The sequence below is a fragment of the Equus przewalskii genome, chromosome 9 (genome assembly GCF_037783145.1).
Source record: "Equus przewalskii isolate Varuska chromosome 9, EquPr2, whole genome shotgun sequence".
Taxonomy (NCBI): Eukaryota; Metazoa; Chordata; class Mammalia; order Perissodactyla; family Equidae; genus Equus; species Equus przewalskii.
In genome coordinates, this window is record NC_091839.1 from 79,471,877 (window position 1) to 79,490,033 (window position 18,157).

Genomic DNA, 18,157 nt, shown 5'->3' on the forward strand with positions numbered 1-18,157 from the left:
AAAGTTGTGTGCACCAATATTGGGTCCCATCAGTCTAACAAAAAAGACCCACAAAAAAATCTATTAAAGATGCCGTGTCACTAGTCTCATACTAATATTCAGACATTATTCGGCCCATCTGAAGTTGATAGAGCTTTCCATGTTTTCATTTGCTTCAGGTATGCAAACCACTGATTCTTCTCGTCCCCGCTAAGCATCCTGTCCCCCATTTCTGAGATTAAATAAATCAACTTTATGAAACCATCTTGCAATACAGATGCTTCCTTTTCCCAACCCACATATTCTTATAAAAATTTAACAAGAAAATTTTAAAACATTTCGTCAGCATTGTTTTTACAAAGCAACTGTTGGTTATAAACAGTCTTTTAGGTCTCAAGGAGATTTAAGACACTTCAAAGACTTCATCTAAACCCCTAAATCCAGGTTGCTGTCATGTATCTTCTAAGACACGGCATGTTAAGTTTAATGCTTAAAAATTTTTTAAAGTGTTTTCTTAGGCACTGGAAAAATTTTGACTGATCTCATTCTAAGATACAGACATTTGTGGAATTTCCATTTTTATTAGTTCTTTTCTTTTCAAAAGATAAAGAAACTAGTGCCTATGTTCACTGTTTTTACATAAACATCTTTGAACTTGTTTAAAGAAATAACACATTTCATCTGCCAAAGGCAATGTATATTAATATATTTTGATGCATGTTAAAAAAAGAAATTCCTCACAACCTGGGTCTCACAGATGGTCCTCTCGGTTTCTCTTCTTATCAGGAAAGAGGTTAATCTGTTTTCTTTTAGTATATCCTATGGGTCAGTGGCAAGAAAAAACAAATAAAGGCCATCTTGATAATTATTAGAAGTTTGTGCAAATATTAACTGTAAGAACCATGCTAATCTGAACTGCTCAGTTAATATTCATGGTGATGTTTTTTAAATTCTGATTTGAATAATTTATAAAAGCATGCACAATGGTGAGTCTTTATTTTAAACTAAAAGTCATAGTGTATGTTTTCTTCCCTAAGCTTTAGGTGATAATGTAAATGGGGTTTACCGTGGAAAGTTTGGGTTATTTGAAACCACAATTTTTGAGGACAGTATTTTTTATTTCACAAGAAAGCTTCAGTTGGATCAAATAAATAATTCGTCAGCTTTCCGCTCTTCTTTCCACTAGTAAGAAAGAACTATAAGGAGCAGTGAGTTATTTTTTCTTGTTTTAGTACATATTTTGAAGTTTTTATAACCAAGAGGAACACAGATTGTTCTTTAAAGATTCTTTTCTTCTAAAATAAAACAACGCAAAGCTCTCATCACTGACTGGATGTAGTCCCCTCAGTTTTGAAATTGGAGACGAAAAGAAGCAAATGTTTGTCTATTTTTATTCTAATGCCCACTCTATTTATCCATGCAGAATCGCAGAAGCTTTCAGAGGCATTCATTTACATACCTATTTTGCCCAATGAGATCTGTAATCTTCCCATCTTCCCATACAATTTACAGAAAGTGGTAAACGCTTAGCAGGACGCTGAAGGGGCAGCAATAAAAAAATAATCTTATTGCGAGATTTATTCAGAATTAAATCATGGCTGTAATTATTCTTTGCCTTGTTCTTTCTGCATTTTCAAATTTTTTCAAAATGGATGAAATGCACCTAGAAGAAAGAAGAAAATTCGAATCATGGTTTCTAAAGTCCCAAGGAGTTCTGGCAGATTAAACACCACGAATTTCCTAGTCCAGCTCTCAAAACATACAGAGACATCAATAGAAATAAAAACCAAAATTTTGTCCTCCCTTCACAAGACGTTTTGTAATGACTGCTGCTAAAATAATACTGTACTTATAGTGAAAACTGGTATTGAAACTGATAGTGAAAACTTCGTCTGTCTCCTATTACAAAATTAACACTTTAATTTTCTTTTTTATTTCATACTAATAATCCTAAACAAGAATCTTTCTTTTGAGCACTTGTGTGCCTACTTTTGTTAGTTACCAGAGAGCAGTAAGTTGCAATTCTTTTTTAGCTCCTATTTGACTCTCTCTCTCACACACCACACACACCCACAAACACACACACACAGACTCCCAGCACAGAGTTGTGTATCAGGGCACATGGTAATTTTCAATCAAGCCGTCGTTGACACTTCCTGGACAGTCATGGCGTTAGTTAGGCAATGACTCTCTATCTGTAATTCTTCAACTCATAAGGTTACAAAAAGAATACTTTTTCTAGTTCATACACTCAGACCCCAGGTTCCTACGGGGGGAAGATCAGTGTTGACCCCAGTGGCTTTGTTGTTCTCTGTATTTTCTTCAAGATCCAGCCCCCATCCATCAATAGAGAATCTCCAAAAGACTTATATAAACATTTTTAAGTTCCCTATGAGATACATGCTTATTTTCCTGTTACTCATTCCCTATTCCCCAGAGCATGAGCCTTGACGACCTGTGTAGTAAAGTAGCCCAAGCTGTTTTAACTGTCCAGATAATAATAGTAACTAATATTCTTATAATGCAAGGAGACAAGAGAAAGGGTGATAAGTATCGTTAGAATAAAATGCAAATTATATAACTAGGTCGCCAAAGACTATGCTAAATTTCTCCTGCCTTCTTATATAGACAACAGATGTTCTAGATTTTATGGTGTATCCATTGCATCATTCATTCTTTCATTTATTCACTTATCCTTGTGTTTTTTAATTGAAAACCAGTAGACCTCCATATAATGGTTTTAGAGAGTGATGCGTGTGCTACTAATGTCAATATAACTATAATGAGATTAATTACTGTATCCTATTCTGAGGAGAGCTTGTCAGGTGGCAAGTGTCCTTCGATATGTAAATAACATGGAATTATAAATCTCTATATAACTAAGACGATAAGCACGTACAGCTACAAGAAGGACTAAGTTTATGCATATCCATGTAAGGAAGTCAGGTCTCATTTCTTTTCTTGCAAAGGAAATTACCAGAGAACCATTCTGCCTTGAAGAGTCCTATGCCTAGGAAACCCAAGCACATCAAATAGTTTTAACGCTCTTCATTGCACCGAGGCACCTTCCTCTGGTATTTAGCACCCCACGATGTTTTGTCCTGTGCAAGAGCACACTTGGAACCAAGCTCTCCAAAGCCCAATCCTTGCTGTGCAGGGTCCCTTTTGAAGTGCTAGAGAGGAAAAGAGGGTCACAAGCCTTGGCCAATTAAAGATCGACTGAGTGGAATGTCTAAAACATAGATGCGTTTAGTCAAAATGACACAGGAGAGAAGGGGAACTGGAAAGCCCTGAAGATCTGTTGGATTTCATTGCATTGACTCTGAACCTCACGTAGCTCAGGACAGCCCGTGTTTTCTTTCGAATGAAACGTAATCCCGGATCTGGACTGCCGAGGTTAGAGAGAGTCAATGGCATTTTTTCCAGGATTATGATTTTAACCCTACTTCCATAGCTGAGCCTGAATATCTAGAATCTCTCTCTTTAAAATTCCCTCTTGCAAGTGGAACGAGACCTGCTTTATTTCCTCTGAAACATCATATACATTGAGATTTTTACAAAAGTGTTGCTGATACTACCAAAGTGGATTTTCTCTGTCCGAATTATCTACAATCATTAACTATATAATAACCACCACCAGCTCGATAACTCACTTTGCACAATGGAAACTTTAATTAGGTTGGAATTAAGTCAGTTCTATAGTTTCTCAACAGAACCAACTGCATTTCAATGATAGGAAACTGTTGTGAGCTACAGATTATGCTCCATGTCATTTTTGAGTTCCCAAAATGTCTCAGGTATTCTAAGAGGTGCTAGCTGAATCTATGTAATAAATCCCTGTAACAAATAATATCCTAAAGCAAAAAGATTTTAATACTTATGTTTGGAAGCTATATTTAAATATATTATACGCACTTAACCTCTCTCAAATGACGCCATGATACAAGAGTGGCTCAGGCTTGAGCAGTATTTTATCTATTTTAATGAGGAGAATATAAATCCTTAGTTAAATAAAAAACAAGTAGAAGAAGCTCATCAACGTCAACAAGATCAGCACTGTGTTGACAGGCAATCAATAAATATCTGCTGCATGAATGAACGTCTGACCCTTTTTTACAGAGAACATGTACAAGTGCTAACAGCTGTCATTCTGTCTAGTATCGTACCATCTGCTCTCCTTGGAGTTCAACTTTGGAAACAATAAATGTTTTAAAATACATGTTGGAGCCAGATGCATCACACTTGCAAGGCAGAACACCAGAAGCATTCTACCTACGTGCTTAAGAATGCAAATAAGCCTGCAGTCATAGAAATCAAATGCACTGGTAGCACCAAATCAAAATAGGCTGAAGAAGCTCTGCCTACCAAATGGAGGAGAATACTGTCTAAAGCGTAAAGTGGATATTCCATAGGAATATAGGAATTACAACAGCAAGCAAGCATTCAAGAATTTAAGGTTAGCCGTCAACAAAAGAAAAAACATCATCCAATGCACTAGATGGAAAGCCCATAAGCAAGAGCTAGTTTCTAATACTTGAATATAGCTTAATTTGGTTAACTTTATTAATTTGCCTATCTGCAAACAAAAATAACTTTTTCTGTTTTCCAGGTCTCTTTCTTCTAACTGGTTCAAATAAATAGACAAATAACTTTAACTCCTACGGTGCTTCCTAACAATTCACAGCCTGGGAAACAGGCAGAAAAACAGGGTTAGAATTTTGTTTTTTTCAGGGTGGAGAGCAAATTTTCATAGTGTCACGTGGACATACAGGTCAAGCTGTGCTTGTCACTACCTACATGAGCAAAGTGGAACACAACCGTTTGTACACTTGTTCACAGCATTATTCCTAGTAGTCCAAAAATGGAACTAACTCAATGCCCATCAACTGATGAACAGATAAATAAAACGTGGTCTATCCATACAGTGGCAGAGTATTCAACCATAAAAAGGCATGAAGGACTGACGCAAGCTACAACCTGGAGGAACTTCAAAGACATTATGCTAAGTCAAAGAGGCTAGTCACGAAAGAGTAAATGTTATGTGATTCCATTTATATGAAATGTCCAGAATAGGCAAATCTATAAAGACGAAGTCCTTTAGTGGTTGCCTAGAGCTGGGATGGGAAGCAGTGACTGTTAATGGGCAGAGGGTTTCTCTGCAGTGGAGGGAGGATGAAAATATTTTAAACTAGATTGTAGTGATATTTGCACAACCCCATGCATATACCAAAAGACCTTGAATTGTATACTCTAAATGAGTGAAATGTGTGGTATGTGAATTATATCTCAATAAAGTTGTTTTTCAAGAAGCAGAAGGAAGGTTTGAAGAATTATCTGGGCTTAGATCTGTTATTTGAAAGCACAATTATTTAATTACTTTTCTACACAAATCAAATTGGCTAGAAAATTACCTTCAGCTCTTTTTTTTTTTTGATAACGTGATTCCTGTATTTCAAAACTATTTTTAAACTTTTTTAAATCTCCCTTTGAAAAAAATCTGAAAAAGTTACAAAATGTGACAGACATTTTAAATAAATTATGTCAAAGTAGGATAACCAAAAGTGATACCATCATCACAATTGGCATGAAATTATCTTAAACTTTTCTTCCCCATTCCCTCGCTGTTGCTCTTGTTCTGTTCCAGTGCTGTAATAAGTGGCCTCAACCGTACCAAAAGGAAGCTTTGCTTTCATGCTCGTCAGCATTACCCTGAAGCTAATCATTTACCTTGGGGGTTGTCCAAAAATGATTTCTTTTCAGGATAAGTTAATAAAATCTAAAACAAAACTGTTATGCTCTGTCACCCACCAAAATACTCTGGAGTAAAAAAGAACACTCAGTTGGTCGACTGTCCTTGCACAATGTCAGTGTCAAATGAATTCCATAATGGACAACTCGGAACTGTAACTCCGTAATCCCGAGAAACTCCCACCGGCTCCTGGTCCCTCCCCCGCACCTTCTAAAAGGTTCAGGAAACAGCAATCACAGCATCGACAGCTGGCTCTAACTTGCAGAAGACCCATATGTGCTCCTTGGTCTTCTCCTTAAAATCATCCTAGCTTTTGAAGCTCGAAGATGCTGTCTTTAAGCTGCAATTTTCCTATGCCTGTATTTTCTGCCATGTCTTTTTGGCAGAGACACAAACTGGGAAACATAAACAGGAACTACCTCAAGTAACAAAAATTGTATGTCGCCATTGGCTCCACAGAGAGCTCCAAATCTCTGAAATGTGGCAGATCTTTTCCCACAGGAAGGTCTTAATAACTCCCGGCGTATGTCTGTACCGTCTCTGTATCCACGGTTTAAACTCCATTTCTGACTAACAAATCAGGCGAGTTCTCCAAAACTGATTCATAAAACAGGGAAACTCTATGCTCAACAGAGTTCCAGAAGTTCATCCGTGAGAGTGAAGCCGCAGTAGGAAGGAAGACGTGAAGCATCACGGGTCTTGATTGAAGATTGCGCCCCACGCCGGCTGAGCCAACCTCACGCTGTCCAGGTGACAGGGACGCTGGAGCTGGAGCGAGGCCTCCGCCGACTCCCCTCTGGAGCTATCAACCCAAACGAGTGCCAGGAGCAGTTATGAGAACCTGGAGCTCTGCTCAGGGGCACAAAGGCAGGGCCGAGGAGAGCACTCCCCCCTGCCCCCACGAGCCTTATCTTCCCCTTCAAAAGACAGCAATTTTCAAACATAATCACCTAAAAGTATCCACTATCTTTCCAACGAATTTAAATGTTTAGAAATATAAGCCCAGCATATTCTTCATTTTCAGCCTTTTATAAAGAGTTTTGCATAATAATCATATGCAGGCCAAATGATTTGCAAAGAGTAAAATTTGAAAAGAATCTTAGGTAAGAAAATTGAACAAGAAAATCCAATAACAGCTAAAAATATGTTATTATTAAACTATTAGGTTTTGCTTTTGTGAAGAGAAATGTCATAATACTGTTTTTATTTGTTCAAATAAAACCCACCTGAGACTCTTGCAAATGTTTAGGAAAAGAAAGTCCATCTCCCCTTATATTTATCATTTCTCTCAGCATCCCTGCCGTCTACACGCATATAACGGGGTCATCTTCTTGAACGACTTACTTTACTCATGAAATGTAAATGATATCTGGAAATAAGTCCATTGCAAAATTATGTTACCTGGAATCTTTCTAGTAGTTTATTTGATTATCATCAAAATAAAATGAGTGAGATTTCCTGCTTTCTTCAGATTTGGTTTTGTTTTGTTTTTTGCTTCAATAACGGTTTTAGAAGGAAATGGAATAATTCTGTTTTACTTTAGATCTTCTGAAGTTTGTTTGAAGACCTGCTGGACCCCTGTACAAAAGCTGCCTGTGGACCAGTCCTGGGCCTCACACTAATTCCGCAGACTTTGGGAATCAGGGCTGCGTGGAGCAGAGGCGGGGAAGCAACATGCAAGAGATAGCAATCATCGGGTCGATAAAGTGGTTCCACATCGTCCCGCCCAGCACTCAGGATTCACCGTAATTCCCGGTGTTAGCGCTCGCTCAGCGAGCGACAAGTTGACGGGGCAGAAGAAGGTGGGGAGGAAAATGACCCTGGAAGCAGAGTGTTGGTTTTACACCCGCTGGGTATCTGTTACAAGTGAATTTCCTCTGGCGCCAGCAGGTATTTTGAGCAGGCCTCCAGAGGGATCCCCGAGGGGAAGGATGGGAGTGAGGGAGAGGCAGCTCTAAGTGTGGGCATCAAAGCTTTCACGATCTCGGAGGAAATCGGTGAGATCCGGATTGATTGGCTCAAAGGCTGCAAGTGGGATACGGAAGATATTTGGAATTTCTGAGGCTTAGAGAGGCAGGGGCGGGGGAGGAGAGGCAGGGAGTGAACAGGATCCCAGGGAAGAGAGACCTTCCCCAGGCCAAGGAGGTAAAATTCCAGACAAACCCGCAAGGAAGAGGAGAAGCTCTCTCCTGGCTTTTTAGCCCGGCCGCAGCTCGTGCCAGCTCTCTGGGCTGGGCGTCCCCCGCTGCCAGGGGCCCCGCGTGGCGGCAGGGGAGACCGAGGCTCGGGCTGTCGCCCCCTGGGGTCTGCTAGGCCGCGCCGGGAACGACCACGGCCCGCGAGGCGCTGGGGAAAAGGGGCTGGATTTATTTGCACTAGTCACTCTAAAGGGCTGGGGAGACAGCTATTTATCCGATGCGGGACCTTGACAAATGGACTGGACAGTGCGAGAGAGGACAGTCCCTCTGACCCGGGGCCGCGCTGGGGCGGAAGGCAGGGCCCTCCCACCTGCTCCCGACCCCCTGGGCGCATCGCGGCGACAGGCGCGTCTCCACCTGCGGCCAGGGGCCCTCTCCCGGCTGGAGGGGCTCGGCTTAGACGCCGGCCTTTCCGCGGAAGGGCCGGCCCCCTCTCCGGCGGCACCTTCTCCCCAGGTTCCCGGAAGGTCACCAAATCTGCGACCTGGCCGGGTTGCCCTGGAGGTGACCCAGTCCTGAGTTCACACTGGAGGATCCACCTTGGTAAAAATCATTCGGTCTGGCAGCATCCGGGTCATATATCAGAGAGGTCGTTTAAAAGTCTTTTCGAGTTTTTTGAGAGAACTGACAAATGATTTGAGCCTGAAATTTAATTCCACGTAATATGAAATGCACTCATAATGTGCTTACTGGTTCTTAACTGAAGATAACTCAGCGCCTGGTGTCACTGATTCTCCAGAAGATCTGATCAAAAGCCGACGACTCTTGCCTTTGCAGTGCATAGCCTGACGACAAGAAAAGAGCAAACCACTGCCAAATTCACTCTTTCTATATTCCTGAACTGAATGTATTTCTTAGAATGTATTTCTGTCGTTAATATGTAAAGTGCTTTGCGTATTAAAGTCCTTTAGAAACAAAGACATTTGTACTAAATATCGACCAACAAAGATAAATGGGTGAATTTCTAACTTGAAATGCAATCAGGAGGAACTATTTTTCCAACAGCACATTGCTTTTAATGTAATTCAGTTTTGCCAAGGCTGCGTTATCTTGGTAGCCCGAAGATGTAAGGCTAGATCCCTAAATACGGAATTCTGAACAGGAACTCAGACTATTGATAACAAGTAAACAATCACTTTGCTTTCAGGATCGGAAATAGCACTTTTTGGACAATCTCGAAAAAGCTCTGCATCAAGCAGTGATGTTAATTTCTTTCATTGTTCGCCTTTATTTGGTTAAAAACCTAAGACTGAGAGAGTAATTTGAATAAATTCTTTCTTATTCAGTAAAAGAAATCGAAATCGGATCCCACCAGTTAAAAAGATGAAAGTTGAGTGTGGCCAGAAGATGAGGGTTTTAGCCCTTTTGATGGAGACTATTTGAACCTGAAAATTTTGCGTGGCTATCTATCTTGCTAAAAGTCAGGGCGAGATAAAGTGTAATCTGGCTCTGATTTCTGCTGGAAAGAAAACATTGAAATGACTGCTCATTTATCACTGGAGCCGCCCTCCCCCTCTTCCACCTTGGTTTAATTGACAATGTAGCACCGAGCTGTTTGTGTCTTCCCTTGACTGTTGGAAATGAAACCAACCCCGGTGAAGGCAGAGTTCTAAATTACCGGGTTTATTCTGTAAAGAAATCATAAGGAAAAAGTATAGGAAGTGCTTATAAAAACTCTACCCTCAGCAAGAGCAGTGGAGAGGCATCCAAATTCTGTGATGACTCATAAGGTTTTCCTTCTTGTCTGACTGCTTGGAGAATCTGCATAGGTAACCCTGACCAAGGGGAGCTTATTCCCAAACTGATTGCAGGAATACCTACTCTTGTGATTATGGGAATTAAAATGATTGCATCGTCTGTGTCCAGTCCAGACAGCTATTTTAGCCAAATAGATGCAGCATTTATTTCCTCTAAATACATCTCTAAAATCACAACAGAAAAAAAGTCAGTATGCACATATAATAAAATTCAATCTCAATTGTAATCATTTATATAATACTAGGACAATAATAGGAAACCTTTTCCAATGGTCTAATTAGTCAGGATTTCTTAAAATGGTAATAGCCAATTTCGACGAGTCCAATGGAACAGCTACTCCCACAAAAACTGCTTGAGAATGTATAAATTAGAACAACCTAAAAATGTCCAAAAGTGTTCTTTAAGCGACTTTGAAATATATATACCCTTTAATCTAGTAATTCTGTTTCAGGAATGTGTGCTATGGAAAGAATTAAGATTTGAATTAAGATGCACAAAGATTTTACTTAAGGGATATTCGTAATAACAAAAAGCTGGAAACAGATATATACATGAAAAATGATTTTGCCATTCAGTTATGTCATAGGAGAACATTTAATGACATACAGAGATATTTACAGCATGTAAGAGAAACTGGACTACTATAAAATATAATTCAATTCTTTGTGAAAAAAATTTATTCATAGAAAAGATTTGGGAAGATATATATGAAGGCGGTTTATCATAGGGGTGTGGTATTCTACTGTTTTGTTCAAAAGCTTTATATTATATATATTTACATATATATAATTTTAAAATAAAAAAACATTGTGCAATGAAAAGTAAGTCTTCCCTTTCATTTCTCTTATCCATGTTGCTATTTGAGTTGTTGTCTTCTTTCATACTGGTTTGTATAATTCTTAATAGATTAAGGAAATGAGTCCTCTTTCTGTCATATATTTCCAAATATTTTCCCTATTTGAAATCTGTCGTTCAATTTTGTTTATGTTTAAAGCACGTATGGAAGCACATTGATCCATCTTTCATTGCTCTCAGGGTCTATATTTGTTTGGGGCGCCCCCTCACCTACACGCACACACACACTACATTTTTTAAAAGCTTCTCACTTTTCTTCTAGTAGCTTTATAGTTTTCATTTTGAACTGTCTCTGGTCCATTTAGAATTTATTTGAGTTAAAGAAGTAGAGATACAGCCTCTTTGTCCTAACACAATTTATTAAGGAATATATTTTTTCCTTGATCTAGAATATCACCTTTTTCAGAAATTAAATTTTCATTTACACTTGGATTTCTGGACTCTTTATATTATTCCAGTAGTGTGTCTGTGTACTCAGGTGTCAACACACAATTATTTAAATTAATATAAATTTATAATATATTTTAATATAGGCTACTACTCCTCCCTTATAACTTTATTCCTTATTCTTTTTTTGGAATGTTCCCAACACTATAAGCTCCTGTACTTTCTGTATATTTTTATTGATATAGCATAAAATTTATTAATTAAATAGGGAGAAATGATGTCTTCAAAATATTGAGTCTTCAGATCAAGAACAACATATGTTTTTATGGGGGATTTTTATTTCTAATTTCTTTAAATATTCCTCGGAAAGTTATATAGTGCTCAGGAGGAATTATATTCTACTGGCTAAGAGTATAGGCTCTCAAGCTTATCAGACCTTAAGCAAGTTACATAAACACTTTGTATCTCCATTTTCCTGCGTGTAAAACAGAAACAATAATTGCACCTGCCTCAGAGAGTTGTAATAAGGATTGAATGAGCAGTTTCATTCAAAGAACTTAAAACAGCCTCTGGCAGTAGCAAGCACTCAATAAGTATTTCCTATTACAAGATGTTGTACGTAGCTTTTTCAAGTTTTTCCTAAGTATTTAATCTTTTGCAGTTGTTACTGTAAATGGAATCTTTTCTTCTTTTTTAATTTTCTAACAGGTTGTTAGTCCTATTAAGAAAACTGTTAATTTTGCATGTCAATTTACAAATTGCATTCATTAGGTCTCTTATTCTTTCTATAGCTTTTCATTTGGTTCTCTTCAATCACCCAGGTATGTCATTCTATCATCTGAAAACAACTATAAATTGTCCTTCTCCTATGCAGTTTTACTGTTCTTCCTCTTGTTTAATTGCCTTGGCTAAGACTTCTAGAACCAGAATGAATAATAGTAGAGATAACACAAAATTTTTGCCCTTGACTTCAGTAAGAATGTGTCCAGTGCTTCATCATGTATTTTATCACATTACAGAATTTTGTTTAACTATATCATAATAAGATTTTTTAAATGAGTGGATGTTCAATTTTGTCAAATGACTTTAGCTCATATAGACATGTCTGTGGTTTTTTTATATGACTTATTAACATAATGAATATATTAGTAGAGTTCCTAATATTAAACATCACTGTATTTGTACATATAAAAGTGTGAGTACATTTATGTGTATCCTATTAGTCTGTCCATATACTACTTAATTCTACTTATTTATATTTTGGTTAGGATTTTTGCATGTTAGCCATACAAGTGAGCTCAAAATACACAAGCGCTAGCATGTGGTTTAGAAAATTCTCTAGAGAAACAATTCTTGTCTCCATAGCAGATCACAGTAAGTTTTCATAATATCAGGCCATGAGAAAAGGCATGGAACACACTACTCCTTTGTAAATATTTGAAATACCACATCAGCGTATGTGCCATGCTCAACTATCTCCCACCAAAAACTAGTATTGGTCTTTATTCTTAAAAGCAATAAAATCAAAGGGTTTTAAGCAGAGAAGTGAATTGATTAGATTCGTTTTTCCAAAGATCACTCCGGCAGCATCATGAAGAATGGTTAGAGGTGAGCAGGAAGGGATGGGGGGAGACCACCTGAGCAATCCAGTTGAAGTTATCAAGGTGAGGGAAGGGCTAGCTTGACACTAATGTTGGCTGGGAAGGTGGAAGAGGTGGATGATTTCACGGCTTTTGAGGAGGTAGAATCAAATGAATTTGGTGATGGATTATCCTATATGGAAGGTGAGAGAGAAAGAAGTGTCAAGAATCAGTCCTCTGTTTCTGGCTTCTGCAGCTGCTGCCGCTGCAGAGGATGAGGCTGGCTTGCTCTGTGTCCACGGCCTGGGATCAAAGATACCCTTAGGAACAGGATTACCTCAACTTTGAGACTCATGAAAATAGGAACATAATTAATAAGTTAATATACATATTGATATAATTATTATAAGTATATATACATTACAATGATACCAAACCATGTCCCTGAAATAATTTGAGTAATTATAAAAAGATGGATTCCCCAAGAATCCATCTCTGAGAGAACACCATTTCATCTGATAAAGAAAGGCATTCAGAATTTCTCCCCTAAGAAATATTTCTACCAGAAGAGGGTAATTAGGAAGCAGTGGGAGACAATGGAGAAATATCAATCAGAAAAACCTGGATTCCAGCAACTTCTCCCTGCTTCTCAATGAGTGAACTTGGGCAGATAATCTTGCCAAGTATTAGTTTTATGTCTGTAAAGGAAGACAATAACATCTACCTATAAACCTTATTGTGAGGATTAAGTGTGATGACACATGTCAAGCAGTCAATCCACCTGGTACACAGTAGTTCTTTCCCTTCAAATCAGAAGTTTTTCAAATGACCACATTTGCTTTTAATAAACAAGTAACTCCTGAGAGTAAGTCAGCCAGTCCTTCACACCTTGGTGCAAATTACTTACTGCCTTTTAAAAAAAATAACACTCTTGGAGGCTAATATTGATGAAATGAGTTTGTAATCTTATAAATTCTTAATATCTAATGCAGAAAGAATTACTACAAAGGAGTATACAAACCTGTATTTTTATAAAATTACCAAGTGCATTGAAGAAACATAAAGTGTGATTTGGTCACAGAGAAATGCGGTCTTTTAAAAGGCATAGGACACAGGTATTTTTCTAATATATTCCTTTGCTTTGAATTTCTTTAAATATCGTATGGTAGAAAGGCATTCCTAGAGTTGCATAACAGAGCTTAGCAGGTCCATAAAAATTATAAAAATACATGTCTAATTCTGTTATAATAATCTTAAGAACTGCTCAAATATTTTAGTTGCCTTGAAATTGATGTTTTCGTTATTGTCTATTAAAATCCATAAATTAATGCCATGGCTTTGTAGTCATTTCATTATATTGAGACTTTCACGGTAAGTGGGTTTGCTCAAACTCATAGCATTGGACTGATAGCCTACAATTCCCTAAAAGGTCACGTTGCACAGACTATAATGATTAATTTCTCTAGAAACTTTAGGTTCAGATATAATCTAAACGATCAGAGAAATAATATATTTTACTTAGAGAAAAGAGAAGAAAAAGAACCATAATCCAGAACTTACTAGAAACACAAGATAGAGTGTGTAACAGTAAGAGTTAATACTTATCGAGCACTTAGGATGTGCTAGTTTGTGTGTGTGTATGTGCGTGTGTGCGTGTGAGATCTCACTTCATCCTCACAACAATCCTATGAAGCTTAAAGAGGTTAATAGTGTTCAAACTTACACAGCCAGAGAGAAAAAGAACCGCGATGACCCTTCCCCTGGCTCCAAACCTAATGGCGTTCTCCCACCTCTCATAGGTCCCCATCTCTCCGCAGCAGCCAGTTCACTGAAAGAAGACAAGAGTCACAATAAACTAAGGTCTGCTTCAGAGCTGTCTGTTTTGCAGTCAAACAAACTCAATTCTTTTATCTGGAGCACAAATTTAAATCTTTTAAATAGATTCACTCAGAGATACGCCTGAGTTCAAAACATGTGTGAAATGAAAGGAGAAAAAAAAAAGCCCATCCTACATTGCATCTGCTGATTGGCGCTTTGCAAGCACAGCCCACAGCCCTAAACAGCGTGCTGTGGCCAGCTAAGCACCTTGCTTTCCAACCTGACGAATAAGGTGGAGATGAAGATGAGCGGGAGTCAGGTGAGTGATAAAGTGCACAGGGCCTTGTATGTTACTCGACTCACAGAAGGCTCTAACAAACGTTTGCTGAATGAAAAAAGGATCCTGAAGGACTGACGAGGCGCGGGTTGTTACAAGTGTCGATGGCATCATTTTATACATTTCGGGAGTGGCCTGCTTGGACAGGAATAATCCCCGTTGTTTGTACTCTATACATTGATCAGTTTATTGTTTTTACAGTTTTATTAAAAGAAAATACTATTACGTGACTAAGAAATCAAAACCTACAATTTAAGAAAAAAGTCTTCAACCATTTCAGCAATGATTTCAAATTTACTTAATCAAAATTCTCACATTTAATTGAAATCACAAATCTAACACGGTAGGTATATTTAAACACCTCAAACAGCTTACACAATAATTATAAAACTTCTTCCTATACTGAAACGGATTAAAATGTATTAATACCTTGAATTTAAATTTGCTCCTTCATCATCCCTATACTTATTCTCATTTTTAAAATTATTTTCCAGGCTCTAGGCAGACAGTAGTGAAACTATTTAACAACCAGCACTGCTGACGATGCAGACCTGCACGCCTGTGGTACTGACGCTCCCGAGCTCCCCACCTCCTGCCCTGTCAGTCAGTCATCCCAGGCATAGCCTCTTAGGAGCTAAATCAGGGGAGATCTGTGGAAGTGCAAGGGAGGATGGAGGAGGTTGGGGTATTTATTGACCTGAAGGGAAGTATTTCAATGTTAACCACTGGTATAGCCATCGCTGTACTTACCAGCTGAGTACCAGCCTTTCTTATGATAAGACTACAACACTCAGAGAAGAAAGGCTATTTTTTCAGACCAGCCAAGGTTAACCTGGGTTATTAGCCAAGTGACCAACTGTACAGAGACAGTGTGTATTCACACCATCCAAGACGACTTGAACCCTAACCAAAGGTTATCTGATTGGCCCCTTTTGATGGTTGGATTTTGGCTACCATAAACTTGCAAAGAATATGAGGCTCTGATAGGTAATTTTGGGGTTTTGAGGAAGATTAGCAGCCAATCCTCCTCTTTTTGCTGAAGAAGATTGGCCCTGAGCTAACATCTGTGCCCATCTTCCTCTACTTTATATGTGGGACACCTACCACAGCATGGCTGGACAAGTGGTGCATAGGTCCTCATCTGGGATCCAAACCAGTGAATCCCGGACTACCAAAGCAGAATGTGCAAACTTAACCGCTCTGCCACCAGGCCAGCCCCACTGACAGATAATTTTCCCTATCTTACAAGCTTAGTTATTTTCTCTATTTGTTGCTTGCTTTTTAAGTTTTTTTTTTTAAGGTTTTGCTTTATTATCATTATAAAACCTTATTTTCATCCTCTTGCATAACTTGGGCCTGGACTGGTTTGATCAAGCTGGAAGCCTCTGAAAAGTCTGGTTCTCTGTAATCCCAATTCTTCCTTCTCATCAACAATCAGTGTTGACACGGAGAAGTTAGTTTGCAGGAGAAAGGAAAGAACTTAGTCTTGTACACGCTGCCTGTGAGACACATTCATATGGAAATGACCAGGAATCATATGAAAATTCATCCCAAGCTTTCAGGAATTGAATCCGGAGTAAAGACATAACTGGAGAACCAGGCGTATAGAAATGCCAATGAAGACTTGGAACTGATTGGGATCATTAGATGCAAAAGGAAGAAATGAGAAAACTAGCAACAGAACCTTGAGAAATGCCCATATTGAGGTGATTTGTGTAAGAAGACAGTGAAAACAAAACAAATGATCAAAGATAATGTGAAGACAACATAAGGTACGTATGTCACAGAATCCAAGCAAAGACAAAATTTTAAAAAATATATACAGAGGAAAGTGATATCATTGTGTATAATAACAAGAACAAAATGTTAATAACCTAAATGCCCATCAATCATCAAGTGATTAGATTACGATTCTGTAATACCATAGACTGTTACACAACCATTGGAGTAAGGTAGACCTATGCTTGCTACCATGGAAAGATTTCCAAGTCATATTGTTAAATTTCCAAGTAAATCACAGATATAGAGAGAGAGAGAGAGAGAGAGAGAGAGAGTAATTCCAAATATGCAAAAGGAAAATAAAAAGCGTTGTATAATACATATGTAAGATATATATTCAGGCACATTTCTGTATATCTAGATCCATCAATTGATCAAGCAATCGATAGAGAAATATAGATAGAATAGAGTATTTGGTGGACTTTCAGGTTGACCACCACTCTGGAGAAGAGGGCTTCGGGAAAGAGAGACATGGGACTTGTGTATTTTGATTAAGGTACTTTTGCTTTGTTTGAGGCCTTACAATGAAACTATACTTATACAGTACTTGGATACAATGGTAATAAACTATGCATAATTTTTTATAATAAACCAATAATAAGCCAGCAACCAATGCTGTAGGAAGAAACCAAAGGGGATGAAAACCAAGCGGAAGGCCACTGTTTTTATCACTAGAAATTGGATGGAGGCCTTAAAAGAGCAAGTTCAGAACACTGGTAAGGAACGAGTCCTGATTACAAGGGTGAGAATAAGCGAAAGTGGCAGTCACAGGTATGTCTGACTCAAGATCCTTATCTATGCCTTTGGGAAAGACTATACAGAACAGGTAGCCACAGGTGACTTTTTCAGGGTTAAGTCTGTGGAGTATCCGGTGAGCCTGTCAGAGCCACTGAGTTGCCATGAGGCCTTTGGCTGGAGCTGTGGGAGAATACTCCCTCTTCTGTATGGGAGGAGGGGATGGCTGGACCTTCAGGCAGTGATTCTGTTCCATCTGGAGCCCGCTACAGACGCCAACCCAGCAGACGGCAGAGGAGGAACATGAGTTGAGTTCTAGTGATGAATTTCAGGGCTAAACCTCAATGTGCTGAACCAACTATATCCTTGGACTTTTCACCTGTAAGAGCCAATAAATTCCCCTTCTTTGGTTAAATCATGCTGGGTTTTCTGTCACTTGTTGCAGAACCCACCCAAAAGGCCTATTTTTATTTGGGACTCTACCTAAATAACACAAGAAAGAACATCCTAAAGTGAATTTCACAGACAGCCAAAAAAATTTAGTATGGCCATTAATTTCAGTGTCTGTCCCATCGTTCTCAACCAGCACAGCTTGCTAACCAACACAGAAATAACATTGGGCGTTTTGAATTTCATCGCCTCTCCTTTCCTTTCCCTCCTCTCTAATGGAGGTGCTTAATGAGTAGTGAAAAGTGCCAAAAGGTGAACGAGAAGACAACTGGATAATCAACCCCAAAGGCTAAAGCAGTGAACCCCAAAGCTATTTAGTCAAGTCAGTAAACCCTTGTTTGGCCTCACTGAAGTGTTCATTTTCAACAGGCAGCTCTTCCTGACATGCTGCTAAAGGGTGGATAGGAGATTTTTTTTTTGAATGTTAACATTTGAAATATTCAGTACTATTGAGGAATGGGCTTATTAGAAATATAAATCTGTTTCCACAGTATTTGAGAGGAAATCATAAGTGAATGACTTCTTAAAACCT

At 38.5% G+C, this 18,157-nt stretch overlaps 1 long non-coding RNA gene across 1 annotated transcript in view; it reads right to left on the reverse strand.

The window, feature by feature from the left end:
• Positions 1 to 662: 662 nt before the first annotated feature.
• LOC139073425 (uncharacterized) overlaps positions 663 to 18,157 on the reverse strand; it is a 36,088-nt gene continuing 18,593 nt past the window's right edge. The window contains exons 2-4 of the long non-coding RNA XR_011522149.1: positions 14,230 to 14,334; positions 1,439 to 1,642; positions 663 to 798 (exon numbers count right to left, since the gene is read on the reverse strand). This is a non-coding gene — a long non-coding RNA (uncharacterized lncRNA). The remainder of the gene's footprint in view (positions 799 to 1,438; positions 1,643 to 14,229; positions 14,335 to 18,157) is intronic.